At 38.7% G+C, this 18,490-nt stretch overlaps 1 protein-coding gene across 1 annotated transcript in view; it reads right to left on the bottom strand.

Moving 5' to 3' along the window:
- The window catches only part of P2RY10 (P2Y receptor family member 10), a 37,774-nt gene extending 32,318 nt beyond the window's left edge, over positions 1 to 5,456 (bottom strand). Inside the window, exon 1 of the mRNA XM_070291886.1 lies at positions 4,888 to 5,456. The gene's annotated coding sequence lies outside the window, so the exon portion shown is untranslated. The remainder of the gene's footprint in view (positions 1 to 4,887) is intronic.
- Positions 5,457 to 18,490: the final 13,034 nt, after the last annotated feature.

Raw genomic sequence — 18,490 nt, 5'->3', positions numbered from 1 at the left:
CTGATTATTGGTAAAGAATCCGCCTGCAATGCAGGAGACCCAGGTTCGATTGCTGGGTCGAGATCTGCTGGAGAAGGGAAAGGCTACCCACTCCAGTATTCTAGCCTGCAGAATTCCATGGACTGTATAATCCACGGATCACAAAGAATCTGACACAACTGAGCAGCTTTCACTTTCACTTCAACAGACATAAAACACCTTGCTAAAAATTAACAAGGGGGCACTCTTTCTGTCTCCTCCTGATGTCTATGTCAGAAGCTTTCTCTATTACAATTATACTTTAATATAACTTTGTTACACAAAGTCTCCAAGTAGTCAAACCTTGTCTCTGACCCCAGATGGAAATCATCTCCTCTGGAGTTTACAAATCCAAGAGTAATACAGGGCTCACAACAGCAACCTTTCAAGGTCCCACATGAATTTTAGAATGGGTTTTTCTGTTTCTGGAAAAATATTATTAGGATTTTGATAGTGATTGCACTAAATTTGTAGACTGCATTGGGTGATATTGATATCTCAACATATAAAGTCTTTCAACCCCTGAACATTAGAATGTCTTTCCATTTTGTTGGGGTCCAGCCCCGGTGGATCCAGGGTAACTCAAAGGTGGGGACAGAATCGGCGTCCTAGGAAAAAACTTATTTAATTACAGATAGAGAGAGATTAGAAAATTAGGGGAGAAAAAGAGGCTGAATAACTTGGTTTACGTAGAATACCAATCACCACCTATGTAGGCCACAGGCATCTTTCTGTTCTCTGGAAGGAGAGGAGGCATGGAGGCCTCCCCGGTCCGACCTTAGAAGTCCAAGCAAAATTAGCAGGCTTGGTGAGTACCCACATACCAGATGGGAATTCAGCCAGAAAAACGGGAGCAAGAAAGAACAACATGGGGGAACCAGTCTTGCCAGAAACTGATCCCATTTCTTGCAATATGTGAACCATGAACTCCCTGATGTTCAAGCTGGTTTTAGAAAAGGCAGAGGAACCAGAATTCAAATTGCCAACATCCGCTGGATCATGGAAAAAGCAAGACAATTCCAGAAAAACATCTACTTCTGCTTTATTGACTATGCCAAAGCCTTTGACTGTGTGGATCCCAATAAACTGTGGAAAATTCTGAAAGAGATGGGAATACCAGACCACCTAACCAGCCTCTTGAGAAATCTGTATGCAGGTCAGGAAGCAACAGTTAGAACTGGTCATGGAACAACAGACTGGTTCCAAATAGGAAAAGGAGTACATCAAGGCTGTATATTGTCACCCTGCTTATTTAACTTCTATGCAGAGTACATCATGAGAAACGCTGGAATGGAAGAAACACAAGCTGGAATCAAGATTGCCAGAAGAAATATCAATAACCTCAGATATGCAGATGGCACCACCCTTATGGCAGAAAGTGAAGAGGAACTAAAAAGCCTCTTGATGAAAGTGAAAGTGGAGAGCGAAAAAGTTGGCTTAAAGCTCAACATTCAGAAAACGAAGATCATGGCATCTGGTCCCATCATTTCATGGGAAATAGATGGGGAAACAGTGGAAACAGTGTCAGACTTTATTTTTGGGGCTCCAAAATCACCCCAGATGGTGACTGCAGCCATGAAATTAAAAGACACTTACTCCTTGGAAGAAAAGTTATGATCAACCTAGATAGCATATTCAAAAGCAGAGACATTACTTTGCCGACTGAGGTCCGTATTGTCAAGGCTATGGTTTTTCCTGTGGTCATGTATGGATGTGAGAGTTGGACTGTGAACAAGGCTGAGCACTGAAGAACTGATGCCTTTGAACTATGGTGTTGGAGAAGACTCTTGAGAGGCCCTTGGACTGCAAGGAGATCCAACCAGTCCATTCTGAAGGAGATCAGCCCTGGGATTTCTTTGGAAGGAATGATGCTAAAGCTGAAGCTCCAGTCCTTTGGCCACCTCATGTGAAGAGCTGACTCATTGGAAAAGATTCTGATGCTGGGAGGGATTGGGGGCAGGAGGCGAAGGGGACGACAGAGGATGAGATGGCTTGATGGCATCACGGACTCAGACGTGAGTCTGAGTGAACTCCGGGAGATGGTGATGTACAGGGAGGCCTGGTGTGCTGTAATTCATGGGGTCACAAAGATTCGGACACGACTGAGAGACTGAACTGAAGTGAACTGAACTGATATACCTTTTGTTGTACATAGGGATGAATACAGAGTCACGTAGGGATCAGCAGTCCTGACCTTTATCAAAATCAGGTGCTTCACATAAATAAAAAAGGTCTATAAAAAAAAGGTATAAAAAAAGGTCTTAGGGGTTTTCCATCATCTTCTGGCTATGAGGCCTGCTTACATTTTATGATCCTTTCTTTCTGATAACCAAATAACTTATTTTTTCCAAGGGTGTTTTTCCTTAAACCAGGCACCACCTTCCAAATAAAGTTGCATTCCTATAGGGTGAGGGTGTAATGAGTTACAATCAAGAAAGTAATTTATTTAACCCAAGGTTAACATGATTAATCTTAAAGGTTAATACTTACTTCTCCTATATGCTAGTTATATTCATTATAAGGGCAGGGAATATGGAGATTAAGCAGCAAAACATCAGCCCAACAAATGAAAATCCTTTCACCAATGTTCCCCTTAAGATCTATTTAGTCTTAAGATAGTGATAAAGTTACAGTTTTGCATAGCAAGGACACAGTGATTTATAACAAAGTACAGTGATCTATTACAAAAGAGAAAATTATTTCACTCATAAAGTCTAGTATTGCTAACATCAAAAACTACTATATTTCCTTTTCTATATTCCAAATACATTGATTAATATATTGCCAGGTGCCTAAGGATATGAAGGCCTGGTGGCAATCATTGACTCAACAATGAGAAAAGCCCTATGCTAATTAAGACTTTGTTTATTGTTGAGAGGTAGTAAACAGTCATGTGCTTGGCAGGAGTATGGATAATCCTGTCACACAAGCTAGTCTGCCAGCAGAAAGGTTTGACCTGTGACACCCTTGTCACACCCAGGGTAGGGAATTAGCAGCAATTATTGGCACAACAAATGAAAAACCCTTTACCAATATAATTCCTAACCAACCCACTATACCAATAATTTCTAACTTCCCGAAAGAATCTGCCTTTAGTAAGTCTAAAACATCTCGTGCCACTCACGATTGGGAGGCTGTAAACAATCACATGTGGTTGGACGAACCTGTACAGGCAGGCTAGATAATCTTCAGAGGAGTTCGTAAGTTGAAACACTCTTGTCACACCCAGGAATTTTTATTGACTTGGAGCTGTAAGTTAACTCCTTTTCTGAGAGAGGTAATGGGGGTCAGCCCCCCATAAAGTCGGAGGTATAGGTGAGAGCATAAAACAGTAAAGTAGGCAGACTCTGGTTTGGGGGGTAGATGCTCGGGAACAGGGGGTTTCCTGAGGCTTGATCACGCCTTTGCCTATGGCGAAGCCTCCTTCCTCATGACCTTTGCCATGGGCGGAGTTCCTAACACTGGCTCCTGGCACCAGTTAGTTGTTGGTGTTTTCCTAATTTTTAAAGCAAGAATTTGTGGCTTCCAGGGCTTCCCAGGTGGTAGTAGTGGTAAAGAATCTGCCTGCCAATGCAGGAGACATAAGAGATGTGGGTTCAGTCCCTTGGTCAGGAAGATCCTCTGGAAAAAGGCATGCAACCCACTCCAGTATTCTTACCCAGAAAATCCCCAGGAACAGAGGAGCCTGGCTGGCTGCAGTCCATAGGGTCGCATAGAGTCAGACACGTATGAAATGAGTTAGCACACACAGTGGCTTCCAATATACAAGGTTTTAAGTCCAATAATTAAACTCACTCCCAAGTATTTTATTCTTTTTGATGATATTGTGAATTGAATTGTTTTAAAATTTTCCTCTCATAGTGTTCATTGTTAGTGTCTAGAAATGCAATTAACTTTAGTATTTGACTTTATACTATGCAACTTTACTGAAATCATTTATTAGTTCTAAAAGTTCATGTGTGTGTGTATGTGTGTGCATGTGTGAAATATTTAGGTGATCTACATATAAAATTTATTTTCTGTGAATAGAGATAACTTTTTTTTTAATTTGAATCTCTTGTATTTCTTTGTCTTGCCTAATAGCTCTGGTTAAGAATTTGAGTACTGTGTTAAATAGTGGAGGCAGCCATCCTTGTCTTATTCCTGAACTGAGAGGAAACTAGCCAGTATTTCACCATTGAGTATAATGTTAGTTGTGGACTTTTTGCATATGGCCTTTATTATATTGTAGTAGTTTCCTTCTATTCCTAGTTTGTTGAATTTATATCAAGAAAGAGTGTCATGCATGCATGACTGCATGTATCATATCAAATTGTTTATCTCCAGATATCGCCCAGGAATGGGACTGCTGGATCATATGGTAGTTCTAGTTTTAGTTTTTTAAGGAACCTCCATACGGTTCTCCATAGGAGCTGTACCAATTTACATTACCACCAACAGTTTAGGAGGATTCCCTTTTCCCCACACCCTCTCCAGCATTTATTGTTCATAGATATTTTTTGATAATGACCATTCTAACCAATGTGGAATGATACCACATTGTAGTTTTGATTTACATTTATTTTACAATTAGTGATGTTGACCATGTTTTCATGTACTATTAAGCTATCTTTATGTCTTCTTTGGAGAAATGCCTATTTAGAGCTTTTGTAACATTCATAGCAGCACTATTTACAAGAGCCAGGAAAAGAAAGCAACCTGTATGTTTATCAACAGAGGAATGCATAAAGACCATGTGGTAGATATATAAAATGGAATATTCAGTTCAGTTCAGTCGCTCAGTCATGTCCGACTCTTTGCGACCCCATGAATCACAGCATGCCAGGCCTCCTTGTCCATCACCAACTCCCGGAGTTCACTCAGACTCACCTTCATCGAGTCATTGATGCCATCCAGCCATTTCATCCTTGGTCGTCCCCTTCTCCTCCTGTCCCCAATCCCTCCGAGCATCAAAGTCTTTTCCAGTGAGTCAACTCTTCACATGAGGTGGCCAAAGTACTGGAGTTTCCTTCCAAAGAAATCCCGGGGCTGATCTCCTTCAGAACGGACTGGATGGATCTCCTTGCAGTCCAAGGGACTCTCAAGAGTCTTCTCCAATATCACAGTTCAAAAGCATCAATTCTTCAGCGCTCAGCTTTCTTCACAGTCCAACTCTCACATCCAGACATGACCACAGGAAAAACCATAGCCTTGACTAGACAGACCTTAGTCGGCAAAGTAATGTCTCTGCTTTTCAACATGCTATCTGGGTTGGTCATAACTTTTCTTCCAAGGAGTAAGCAGCTTTTAATTTCATGGCTGCAATCACCATCTGCAGTGATTTTGGAGCCCCCCAAAATAAAGTCTGACACTGATTCCCCGTCTATTTCCCATGAAGTGATGGGACCAGATGCCATGATCTTCGTTTTCTGAACGTTGAGCTTTAAGCCAGCTTTTTCACTATCCACTTTCACTTTCATCAAGAGGTGTTTTAGTTCCTCTTCACTTTCTGCCATAAGGGTGGTGTCATCTGCATATCTGAGGTTATTGATATTTCTCCCAGCAATCTTGATTCCAGCTTGTGCTTCTTCCAGTCCAGCATTCTCATGATGTACTCTGCATATGTACTCATGGCCAGTCCCTGGTGGCTCAGAGGTTAAAACCTCTGCCTGCAATGCAGGAGACCTGGGTTCAATCCCTGGGTCGGGAAGATGCCCTGGAGAAGGAAATGGCAACCCACTCCAGTATTCTTGCCTGGAGAATCCCATGGATGGAGGAGCCTAGAGGGCTACAGTCCATGAGGTCGCAAAGAGTCGGACATGACTGAGCGACTTCACTTTCACTTTCAAGCAGGATGACAATATACAGCCTTGATGTGCTCCTTTTTCTATTTGGAAGCAGCCTGTTGTTCCATGTCCAGTTCTAAGTGTTACTACCTGACCTGCATACAGGTTTCTCAAGAGGCAGGTCAGGTGGCCTGGTATTCCCATCTCTTTCAGAATTTTCCATGGTTTATTGTGATCCACAGAGTCAAAGGCTTTGGCATAGGCAATAAAGCAGAAGTAGATGTTTTTCTGGAACTCTCTTGCTTTTTCCATGATCCAGCGGATGTTGGCAATTTGATCTCTGGTTCCTCTGCCTTTTCTAAAACCAGCTTGAACATCTGGAAGTTCACGGTTCACGTATTGCTGAAGCCTGGCTTGGAGAATTTTGAGCATTACTTTACTAGCATGTGAGATGAGTGCAATTGTGTGGTAGTTTGAGCATTCTTTGGCATTGCCTTTCTTTGGGATTGGAATGAAAACTGACCAATCGCCAGTCTATGTCTGACGCAGGATGCAGCATGCTTGGGGCTGGTGCATGGGGATGACCAGGAGAGTTGTTGTGGGGAGGGAGGTGGGAGGGGGGTTCATGTTTGGGAATGCATGTAAGAATTAAAGATTTTAAAATTTAAAAAATAAAAAACTAAAATTAAAAAAAAAAAAAAAAACTGACCTTTTCCAGTCCTGTAGCCACTGCTGAATTTTCCCAATTTGCTGGCATTTTCACAGCATCATCTTTCAGGATTTGAAATACCTCAATTGGAATTCCATCACCTCCACTCGCTTTGTACATAGTGATGCTTTCTAAGGCCCACTTGACTTCACATTCCAGGATGTCTGGCTTTAGGTGAGTGATCACACCATCATGATCATCTAGGTTGTGAAGATCTTTTTTGTACAGTTCTTCTCTGTATTCTTGCCACCTCTTCTAAATATTTTCTGCTTCTGTTAGGTCCATACCATTTCTGTCCTTTATCAAGCCCATCTTTGCATGAAATGTTCCCATGGTATCTCTAATTTTCCTGAAGAGATCTCTAGTCTTTCCCATTCTTTTGTTTGCCTCTATTTATTTGCATTGATCACTGAGGAAGGCTTTGTTATCTTATCTTATCTCTTCTTGCTATTCTTTGGAACTCTGCATTCAGATACTTATATTTGTCCTTTTCTCCTTGTATGCACTTGTCTTGCATACAGGGTCGTCATTGCCATCTTTCTAAATTTCATATATATGTGTTAGTATACTGTATTGGTGTTTTTCTTTCTGGCTTACTTCACTCTGTATAATCGGCTCCAGTTTCATCCATCTCATCAGAACTGATTCAAATGAATTCTTTTTAACGGCTGAGTAATACTCCATTGTGTATATGTACCACAACTTTCTTATCCATTCATCTGCTGATGGACATCTAGGTTGTTTCCATGTCTTGGCTATTATACACAGTTCTGCGATGAACATTGGGGTACATGTGTCTCTTTCAATTCTGGATTCCTCGGTGTGTATGCCCAGCAGTGGGATTGCTGGTCATAAGGTAGTTCTATTTGCAATTTTTTAAGGAATCTCCACACTGTTCTCCATAGTAGCTGTACTAGTTTGCATTCCCACCAACAGTGTAGGAGGGTTCCCTTTTCTCCACACCCTCTCCAGCATTTATTGCTTGCAGATTTTTGGATCGCAGACATTCTGACCGGTGTGAAGTGGTACCTCATTGTGGTTTTGATTTGCATTTCTCTGATAATGAGTGATGTTGAGCATCTTTTCATGTGTTTGTTAGCCATCCGTATGTCTTCTTTGGAGAAATGTCTATTTAGTTCTTTGGCCCATTTTTTGATTGGGTCGTTTATTTTTCTGGAATTGAGCTGCATAAGTTGCTTGTATATTTTTGAGATTAGTTGTTTGTCAGTTGCTTCATTTGCTATTATTTTCTCCCATTCAGAAGGCTGTCTTTTCACCTTGCTTATATTTTCCTTTGTTGTGCAGAAGCTTTTAATTTTCATTAGATCCCATTTGTTTATTTTTGCTTTTATTTCCAGAATTCTGGGCGGTGGATCATAGAGGATCCTGCTGTGATTTCTGTCAGAGAGTGTTTTGCCTTTGTTCTCCTCTAGGAGTTTTATAGTTTCTGGTCTTACATTTAGATCTTTAATCCATTTTGAGTTTATTTTTGTGTGTGGTGTTAGAAAGTGATCTAGTTTCATTCTTTTACAAGTGGTTGACCAGTTTTCCCAGCACCACTTGTTAAAGAGATTGTCTTTACTCCATTGTATATTCTTGCCTCCTTTGTCAAAGATAAGGTGTCCATATGTGTGTGGATTTATCTCTGGGCTTTCTATTTTGTTCCATTGATCTATATGTCTGTCTTTGTGCCAGTATCATACTGTTTTGATGACTGTGGCTTTGTAGTAGAGCCTGAAGTCAGGCAAGTTGATTCCTCCAGTTCCATTCTTATTTCTCAAGATTGCTTTGGCAATTCGAGGTTTTTTGTATTTCCATACAAATCTTGAAATAATTTGTTCTAGTTCTGTGAAAAATATGGCTGGTAGCTTGATAGGGATTGCATTGAATTTGTAAATTGCTTTGGGTAGTATACTAATTTTCACTATATTGATTCTTCCTATCCATGAACATGGTATATTTCTCCATCTATTAGTGTCCTCTTTTATTTCTTTCATCAGTGTTTTATAGTTTTCTATATATAGGTCTTTAATTTCTTTAGGTAGATATATTCCTAAGTATTTTATTCTTTATACATGACTTATTTTGATTCTCTTCTCATTTACTTTGGATATATTCTATAAAAATATTCTTTGTAGTTATCACAGGGATTTCGTATATCAACTAAAAGTTTTTAAAATCCAGTTTTTAACTAATACCAACTTAGCTTCAATTTCAGACAAGAACCTATTTACATTTCATTTTGCATTATGTGATCGATGTCCCATATTTCATCTTTACATATTGTGTATTCATTAACCTAGGTATAAAATCATTTTATGTTTTTTATGTCTTATAAAACAATAAACAGCAGAGTTAGAAAGCATAATCACAATGATACTGTTTTTATATTTGTCCCTGTGTTTACCTTTAATAAAAAAAATTAATTATTGTATAATTTTAATTATTAGGTAGCACCATTTCAAATTGAATGAATTGCTTTAGCATTTATTGTGGAATAGTCTATTGCTAATAAACAACTCTTATTTGTCTGAAAATGTTTCAATATTCAAAAGATGATTTTCCTGGACATACAATTCTCAGTTGATTGGTATTTTCTTTCATGACTTTAAATATATCATCCCACAGTCTTCTGCCCTGAAAGAGTTCTGCTGATATTTCTGCTAATTATCATATTAAGGATCCCTATTATGTTATGGGTTATTTTTCTCTTGATGATTCAACATTTCTCTTTGTATTTGCTTTTAAAAGCTGGATTTTAAAGTCTCTCATTTTGAGAATCTTTGATTTTAATCTAATTGGAATAATTTAAATTTTTTTTGTATTTGTAGGTGAATATCTTTCCTCATATTTGGGAAGTTTTCAGCCATTATTTGTTCAAATATATGTTCTGCTTCTATCAATTTTCTAGAACTTCTACATTGCATTTTTTTATAATAAAAGTTATTTTTTCCGGATTTACTGAGTTATAATTAACATATGACATTGTGTAACTTTAAGCTGTACTGTGTGTTGATTTGACACTGTTTATATAATGCAAAATGATAATCACCATAACCTTAGTTTATACCTCCATCATGTTACAAAATTAGCATTTCTTTTTTGCAGTATTAACATTTAAGTCTTACTCTGTAACAACTTTCAAATATATAACACAGTATTTTTAACATAATTACCATACTGTATATTAGATCCCCAGAAACTGGAAGTTTGTACTTTGATCAACATTTATTTATTTCCTTTACCACCTAGTCCCTAATTACCACCACTTAATTATTTCTTTCTATGATTTGACTCTAATATACCTCACATATAAGTGATTATAGTATTTATCTTTCTCTGGATGGTATATTTCACTTAGCATAATGCATAAGATGTTCATCCATGTTGTTGCAAATAACAGAATTTCATTCCTTCTCATGTCTGAACATATAATGCATAAGTGTAGATAGATAGATAGAGCTATAGATCACATTGTCATCTGTTGATGGACATTTAGGTCCTCTCTAAATTCTTACTATTGTGAACAATGCTGCAAGGAACATGAGAACATGAGAATGCAAATATATCTTTAAAATATACCTTTGAATCCTGTTTTTATTCCCTTAGATCATAGATCCAAGAGTGGGATTGTTGGATCATATGGTAGCTCTACTTTTAAAGTTTTGAGGAGTACATGTGTCTCTTTCAATTCTGGTTTCCTCGGTGTGTATGCCCAGCAGTGGGATTGCTGGGTCATAAGGTAGTTCTATTTGCAATTTTTTAAGGAATCTCCACACTATTCTCCATAGTGGCTGTACTGGTTTGCATTCCCACCAACAGAATTGAAAGAGACACATGTACCCCAATATTCATCGCAGCACTGTTTATAATAGCCAGGACATGGAAACAACCTAGATGTCCATCAGCAGATGAATGGACAAGAAAGCTGTAGTACATATACACAATGGAGTATTACTCAGCCGTTAAAAAGAATTCATTTGAATCAGTTCTGATGAGATGGATGAAACTGGAGCCAATTATACAGAGTGAAGTAAGCCAGAAAGAAAAATACCAATACAGTATACTAACACATATATATGGAATTTAGGAAGATGGCAATGACGACCCTGTATGCAAGACAGGAAAAAATACACAGCTGTGTATAACGGACTTTTGGACTCAGAGGGAGAGGGAGAGGGTGGGATGATTTGGGAGAATGTCATTCTAACATGTATACTATCATGTAAGAATTGAATCGCCAGTCTATGTCTGATGCAGGGTGCAGCATGCTTGGGGCTGGTGCATGGGGACGACCCAGAGAGATGTTGTGGAGAGGGAGGTGGGAGGGGGGTTCATGTCGGGGAACGCATGTAAGAATTAAAGATTTTAAAATTTAAAAAATAAAAAACTAAAAAATAAAATAAAATAAAATAAAAATAAAAGACAAAAACTCAAAATAAATAAATAAATAAAATAAAGTTTTTAGGAAACTTGATGCTGTTTTCCATATAGATAGTACCAACTGACATTTCCACCAAAAGTGTATAGGGCTCCTTTTCATCTACATAATTTCTAAGACTTGCTATCACTGATTTTTATTTGTTTGTTTTTGAATATCTCTTGTTTGTTTGTTTGTTGCTAATGGGAAAACATTTTATCTTGCATATAGCTGCCCTGTTTGTTTTTTGATGATAATCATTCTAACAAATGTGAGGTAATTCTTCCTTGTGATTTTGATTGTCCTTTCCCTGATGATGAGTGATGCTGAGCATCTTTTCATCTAATCGTTGGCCATTTATTTGTATGTCTTCTTTGGAAAAAAAAGTTTATTGATGTTTTCTGTCCATTTTTAAAATGAATTTTTGGTTTTTGTTATTGAGTAGTATAAGTTCTTTGCATACTCCTTATCAAATATGATTTGTAAATATTTTCTCAAATGGATACCATGCCTTTTCATTTTGTTTATTGTTTCTTTTACTATGTGCATGCTTTTTAGCTTGTTTTAGCTCCAGTTTCATCCCACCTTCCTCTGACCTACAAGATTTCCCCTGAGAAGTACACTGATAGCATTATGTATGTTTGTATGTATGTATGTATACACACACACGCACACACACAAACATTTTTAGATCCCTTTCCCATATAGGTGATTACAGAGTATCAAATAGAGTTCCCTATGAACTCCGGGAGTTGGTGATGGACAAGAAGGCCTGGCATGCTGCGATTCATGGGGTCGCAAAGAGTCGGACATGACTGAGCGACTGAACTGAACTGAACTGATGCTATACAAAGGTCTTTATTAGTTATCTATTTTATATATCTGGTCTGCTAGTGTCCGACTCTTTGCACCCCTATGGATGGTAACTCCCCAGGTTCCTGTATACATGAGCTTCCCCAGGCACGAATACTGGAGTGGGCTTCCATTTCCTCCTCCAGGGGATCTTCCACACCAAGGGATTGAACCTGCATCTTTATGTCTCCTGCATTGGCAGGCGGATTCTTTACCACTTATGCCACCTGGGAAGTCATTTTATATATAGTAGTGCATACATCTCAACCACAATTGATTTTAGATGACTTTGTTATATTATTTCTTAAAGAAGATCATTTTGGGTTGAAATTTTGGGGTAATGTATTACCTTCCTGAACTTAGAAGTCCAAGTGTCTCTGAAGATTTGAATAGTTTTCAGATATTATTACTTTAAAAACTTTCTGCTCCTTTCTCTCTCCTCTTTCTGGAACTCCAATAATGCATAGATTATTTCTCATGATGGTATCCCATGATTCATATAGGCTTTCTTTATTTTATTTATTTATTTATTTATTTTTGCTTGTCCAGGTCTTCTCTTTGATCTGCATTAAAATTTTCAGTTTAGGCGTCGTATTCTGCACGTATAGGATTTTGGGATGTTTTAATGGGTTCTATTCCTTTACTGAATTCATTTTGTTCACACTTTGTTTCTCTAATTGCATTTAGTGATCTATTTGCGTTTGTTTGAGATTAACTGAGACTTACGAGGTTAAGAGGACTATAGCTCATTCTTTGTCAGATAGTTCAGAGATTTCCATTTCTTTAGCATCAGTCATTGGAATTTTTAATCTTTTTTTAGTTTTCTTTAATGGTAAAATATTTCCTTCATTAATCATGATCTTTGTGGTCTTATTTGATAAATCTGTGCATTTGAGGAAATAAGAACCTCTTCCAGTCTTTATGACTGTCTTCAGCAGGCAAAATTCTTCACCAGTCAACCTACCTAGAGACTGAAAGTGGACTACATGGTGGTGTATGTAGGGAAACTTGCTTTTCAATTAGTCAGGCTTACAAGTCTACTCTTTGGCTCAGCAAGTAGGCAGGCCAAGTGCTTGGATACGTGGGGAACAGCCTGGTGCCCGTTCCTTCAGTAACAATGCTGGTGCATTGGGACGGGCTTGTCAATTGAATCTCTGATGACGTTCTTGGACCTGGATCTTGTGGGTGGACCTGGATCTTGGATTCACAGGGGTTGACCACGTACTAGGGACCACTAGGATGTGATTAGGGTCTGGGTCTAGAGGGGCTAGCCTGGTACTGTAATGGGAGTTTAATTTTGTGGGATCTGGCCTGTGCATTAATGACACAGAGGTTGGTCTCATGCTTTTGATTCTTGACCTGAGGCCACAGCAGTTGTTTGGTAACCTGAGGCCTCAGAGCTAAACCTGGATATTGGGTCTCTGGGGGCCAGTTTGGCACTGGGGTAGACTGGCAGCTTCAGAGTCTAAGAACTGGCCTTGAGGTTGGGATCACAGGGGATGGCCTAGTGCCAAGGTGAACTGAAAACTTAAGTTCAAGGGAACTGATCTGAAGTCTACATCTGTGGGGTCTGGACCTAAATGTGTTCTTTCTAGGAAAGCTGCTATAAGCCTAGTGCCATAAGAGCATCCTGGAACCTCACGGCCCAGCCAGAACTAAGCTGAACTGTAAGACTGGGTGCACAGAACCCATTGGAAGTCTAGTCCCAAGGGTTTACTCAGTACTTTTAAGAGTCAGAAACCATAGTTCACAGGTAGTTCAGTCATTAAATTATGTCTAAATGTTTTGCAACCCCATAGACTGTAGCCCACCAGCTTCCTCTGTCCATGAGATTTCCCAAGCAAGAATATTGGAGTGGGACGGGTGATGGTGGAGAGTTCTGACAAAATGTGGTCTACTGAAGAAGGGAATGGCAAACCACCTCAGTATTCGTGCCTTGAGAACCCCATGAACAGTATGAAAAAGCAAAAAGATAGGACACTGAAAGATGAACTCCCCAGGTCAGTAGGTGCCCAATATGCTACTGGAGATCAGCAGAAAAATAACTCCAGAAGGAATGAAGAGATGGAGCCAAAGCAAAAACCACACCCAGTTGTGGATGAGACTGATGATAGAAGCAAGGTCTGATGCTGTAAAGAGCAGTATTGCATAGGAACCTGGATGTTAGGTCCATAAATCAAGGCAGATTGGAAGTGGTCAAACAGGAAATGGCAAGAGTGAATGTCAACATTTTAGGAATCAGTGAACTAAAATGGACTTGAATAGGTGAATTTAACTCTGATGACATTATATCTACTATTGTGGGCAAGAAGCCCTTAGAAGAAATGGAGTAGCCATCATAGTCAACAAAAGAGTCCAAAATGCAGTACCTGGATGCAATCTCAAAAATGACAGAATGGTCTCTGTTCATTTCCAAGGCAAACCATTCAATATCATGGTAACCAAGTCTGGGCCCCAATCAGTAATGCTGAAGAAGCTAAAGTTGAACAGTTTTATGAAGACCTACAAGACCTTTTAGAACTAACACGCAAAAAAGATGTCCTTTTCATTATAGGGGACTGGAAAGCAAAAGTAGAAAGGCAAGAAACACCTGGAGTAACAGGCAAATTTGGCCTTGGAGTACAGAATGAAGCAGGACAAAGGCTAATAGAGTTTTGCCAAGAGAACGCACTGGTCACAGCAAACACCCTCTTCCAACAACACAAGAGAAGACTACACATGCACATCACCAGATGGTCAACACCGAAATCAGATTGATTCTATTCTTTGCAGCCAAAGATGGAGAAGCTCTATGCACTCAGCAAAAACAAGACTGGGAGCTGACTGTGGCTCAGATCATGAATCCCTTATTGCCAAATTCAGACTTAAATTGAAGAAAGTAAGGGAAACCACAAGACCATTCAGATATTACCTGTATCAAATGCCTTATGATTATACAGTGGAAGTGACAAATAGATTTGAGGGACTAGAGGTTAAAGCGTCTGCCTCCAATGCGGGAGACTCGGGTTCGATCCCTGGGTTGGGAAGATCCCCTGGAGAAGGAAATGGTAATCCACTCCAGGTTTTGTATGCAGGTCAGAAAGCAAGAGTTAGAACTGGATATGGAACAACAGACTGGTTCCAAATAGGAAAAGGAGTACGTCAAGGTTGTATATTGTCACCCTGCTTATTTAACTTATATGCAGAGTACATCATGAGAAACCCTGGGCTGGAAGAAGCACAGGCTGGAATCAAGATTGCCAGGAGAAATATCAATAACCTCAGATATGCAGATGACATCACCCTTATGGCAGAAAGTGAAGAGGAACTAAAAAGCCTCTTGCTGAAAGTGAAAAAGAAGAGTGAAAAAGTTGGCTTAAAGCTCAACATTCAGAAAATGAAGATCATGGCATCTGGTCCCATCACTTCATGGGAAATAGATGGGGAAACAGTGGAAACAGTGTCAGACTTTATTATTTTGGGCTCCAAAATCTCTGCAGATGGTGATTGCAGCCATGAAATTAAAAGACGCTTACTCCTTGGAAGAAAAGTCATGACCAACCTAGATGGTATATTCAAAAGCAGAGACATTACTTTGCCAGCAAAGGTCCAACAAAAGTCAAGGCTATGGTTTTTCCAGTAGTCATGTATGGATGTGAGAGTTGGACTGTGAAAAAAGCTGAGCGCCGAAGAATTGATGCTTTTGAGCTGTGATGTTGGAGAAGACTCTTGAGAATCCCTTGGACTGCAAGGAGATCCAACCAGTCCATCCTCAAGGAGATCAGTCCTGCGTGTTCATTGGAAGGACTGATGCTAAAGCTGAAACTGCAATACTTTGGCCACCTCAAGTGAAGAGTTGACTCATTGGAAAAGACTCCGATGCTTGGAGGGATTGGGGGCAGGAGGAGAAGGGGACGACAGAGGATGAGTTGGGTGGATGGCATCACCGACTCGATGAACATGGGTTTGAGTGAACTCTGGGAGTTGGTAATGGACAGCGAGACCTGGCGTGCTGCAATTCATGGGGTTGCAGAGTAGAACACAACTGAGCGACTGAACTGAACTGAACTTGGAGCTTCTTCTTGGTCCAACCATTGAGCTGATCTTTGTTGGTTGTCATATGAAATCTTGTTTAAAAAACAGTGCAAATATAACAAAAAGTAGAAAAATAGAAATATTTTATTGCTAAACAATGTTAATCATCGTGTGTGTGTGTGCATGTCCAGTCATTCAGTCATGTATTACTATTTGAGACCCCACGGACTGTAGCTCATTAGGTTCCTCTGCAATGGAATTTTCCAGGCAAGAATACTGGAAGAGGTTACCATTTCCTACGCCTGGGATCTTCACAATACAAGAACTGAATCTGTGTCTCTTTCATCTCCTGCATTGGCAAGAGAATTCCTTATAATTGTGCCACCTGAGAAGTCGAATCATCATCTGAGAGTTCAGTAAACCATAATTTTTTGAGGGTAAAATCAGGCCTAAATGTTAATGGCTGCTGACTGGTCAAGATGGTTGTTGAAATTTGGGGTGGATAATTTCTTAAAATAAAACCAATAAAGTTTGCTGCATCAATTGACTGTTTCACAAGAGATTTTTTCTGTAGTATGCAAAGCTGTCTGATTGAATTTCATTCACAATCACATTTCTCTCAAAATTGTAATTAATCTCATACTCTGCTACTGAATTATTAACTGAATGTATGTGATATTCTATATTCTTTGTTGTTGTAATGAGCTTCACAGCACCTTCATCAAGAGTTAAATCTATCTCAAGAAACCACCTTCTCAGCTCATCCACAGGAAGCAACTCCTAATCTGTTAGCTTTATCATGAAATTGCAACAATTCAGACACATCATCAGGCTCTACTCTTAATTCTAGTTGTCTATTTCCCACATCTGCAGTTACTTCCTCTACTGATATCTGGAGCCTCTCAGAGTCATCCATGATGATTGGAATCTACTTCCAAATTCCTGTTAGCATTCATATATGACCTTTTCAAATGAATCATGAATGTTCCTAATTTCAACTTGAATAATGAATCATTTCCAGAAGATTTTCAATGTGCTTTTCCCAGATGCAATAGAGGAATAGCTGTCTATGGCAGTTCAAGCCTTACAAAAATTTTTAAATAATGAGACTTGAAGTCAAAATTACTTCTTGATCCATGGGCTGCAGAATGGTTATTGTGAAGAAGTAATGGAAACATTAATCTCATAAATATCCATCAGAGCTCCTGGATGAACAGGTAAACAAACTACTATTTTGAAAGGAATATTTTTTGCTGAGTAGCAGGTTTGAACAATTGGTTTTAAATATTCAGTAAATCATATTGTAAACAAATGTGCTGTCATCCAGGCTTTTTTGTTTCATTTATAAAGTATAGGCAAAGTAGATTTAGCATAATTCTTAAAGGTCATAGATTTTCAGAATGGTAAATAAGCATTGGCTTCAATTTAAAGTCACCAGACTAATTAGCCCCCAACAAGAATCAGCCTGTTCTTTGAAGCTTTAAAATTAGGCATTGACTTTCTCCTCTCTGGCTATCAAAGTCCTAGATGACATCCTCTTCCAATATAAGACTATTTTGAAATGCTATTGTTTAACATACCCACATTTATTAATTATCTTAGCCTGACTTGCTGGATTCTTCCTCTACCTTTTGTATCAGTAGTTCCAGCTTAACCTTGCACTTTTATTTTTACAGAGATAGCTTCTTTCCTTAAAACTCATGAGTCAACTTCTGCTTGCCTCAAACTTTTTTCCTGTAGCTTCCTTACCTCTCTCACTCTTTATAGAGTTGAAGACAGAAACCTGTTCTGTATTAGCCTTTGCCTTATGTGAATGTTGTGGTTGGTTTGATCTTCTGTAAAGACCACTAAAACTTTCTCGTTATCAGCAATAAGCCTGTTTAGCCTTCTTGTTACTTGTGTATTCACTAATGTAGCACTTTTAATTTTCTTCAAGAAGTTTCTCATTTCATTCATAACTTGGCTAATGGTTTTGAGCAAAAGACATAGATTTTAGCCTATCTTGGCTTTTGACATGTCTTCCATATTAAGTTTAGTTACTTCTTTTGATTTAAGGTGACAGACCTATGATCTTCCTTTCACTTGAGCACTTACAAGTCATTGTAGGGTTATTAAGTAGTCTAAATGTAATATTACTGTATCTCAAGGAATAGGGAGGGCTGAGGAGAAAGACAGAGATGAGGAAACACTCAGTTGGTGGAGCATTCAAAAAATACACATTTACTGATTAAGTTCACTGTCTATGGGTGTAGTTCATGGTGCCACAAAACAGTTACAATAGTAATGTCAAGGATCACTAATCAGAGATCACTATAAGAAATATGATAAGAATGAAAAAAAGCTTTAAATACTATGAAAATTATCAAAATGTGATGCAGAGACACAAAGTGAGCAAATACTGTTCGAAAATGGTACTGATAGGCTTGCTATGGCCGTGTTTCCACAAACCTTTAATTCAAAACAAATGCAACTTCTGTAAAGTGCAGTTAATTCAGTCATGACAAAACATGGTATACTTGTAATGTCAAGATATTTTTTTTATTTTTATTTTGAACTAAATTTAAGTGAAGATAAAATATCAAAATTTGTGAGATTCAGCTAAAGGAACACTTAGAAATTTATACCCTTAAATGAATATACTTAAAAAAAAAAAAAAAGAATCGAAATATGATGGTTCTCTGTGTGTTTGTTTCCCTGCATTTTGGCAAAGCA

Source organism: Ovis canadensis, chromosome X, assembly GCF_042477335.2.
Source record: "Ovis canadensis isolate MfBH-ARS-UI-01 breed Bighorn chromosome X, ARS-UI_OviCan_v2, whole genome shotgun sequence".
Lineage (NCBI taxonomy): Eukaryota > Metazoa > Chordata > Mammalia > Artiodactyla > Bovidae > Ovis > Ovis canadensis.
Note: the sequence above shows the minus strand (reverse complement) of the source record. Positions and strands in the feature narration are given on the sequence as shown.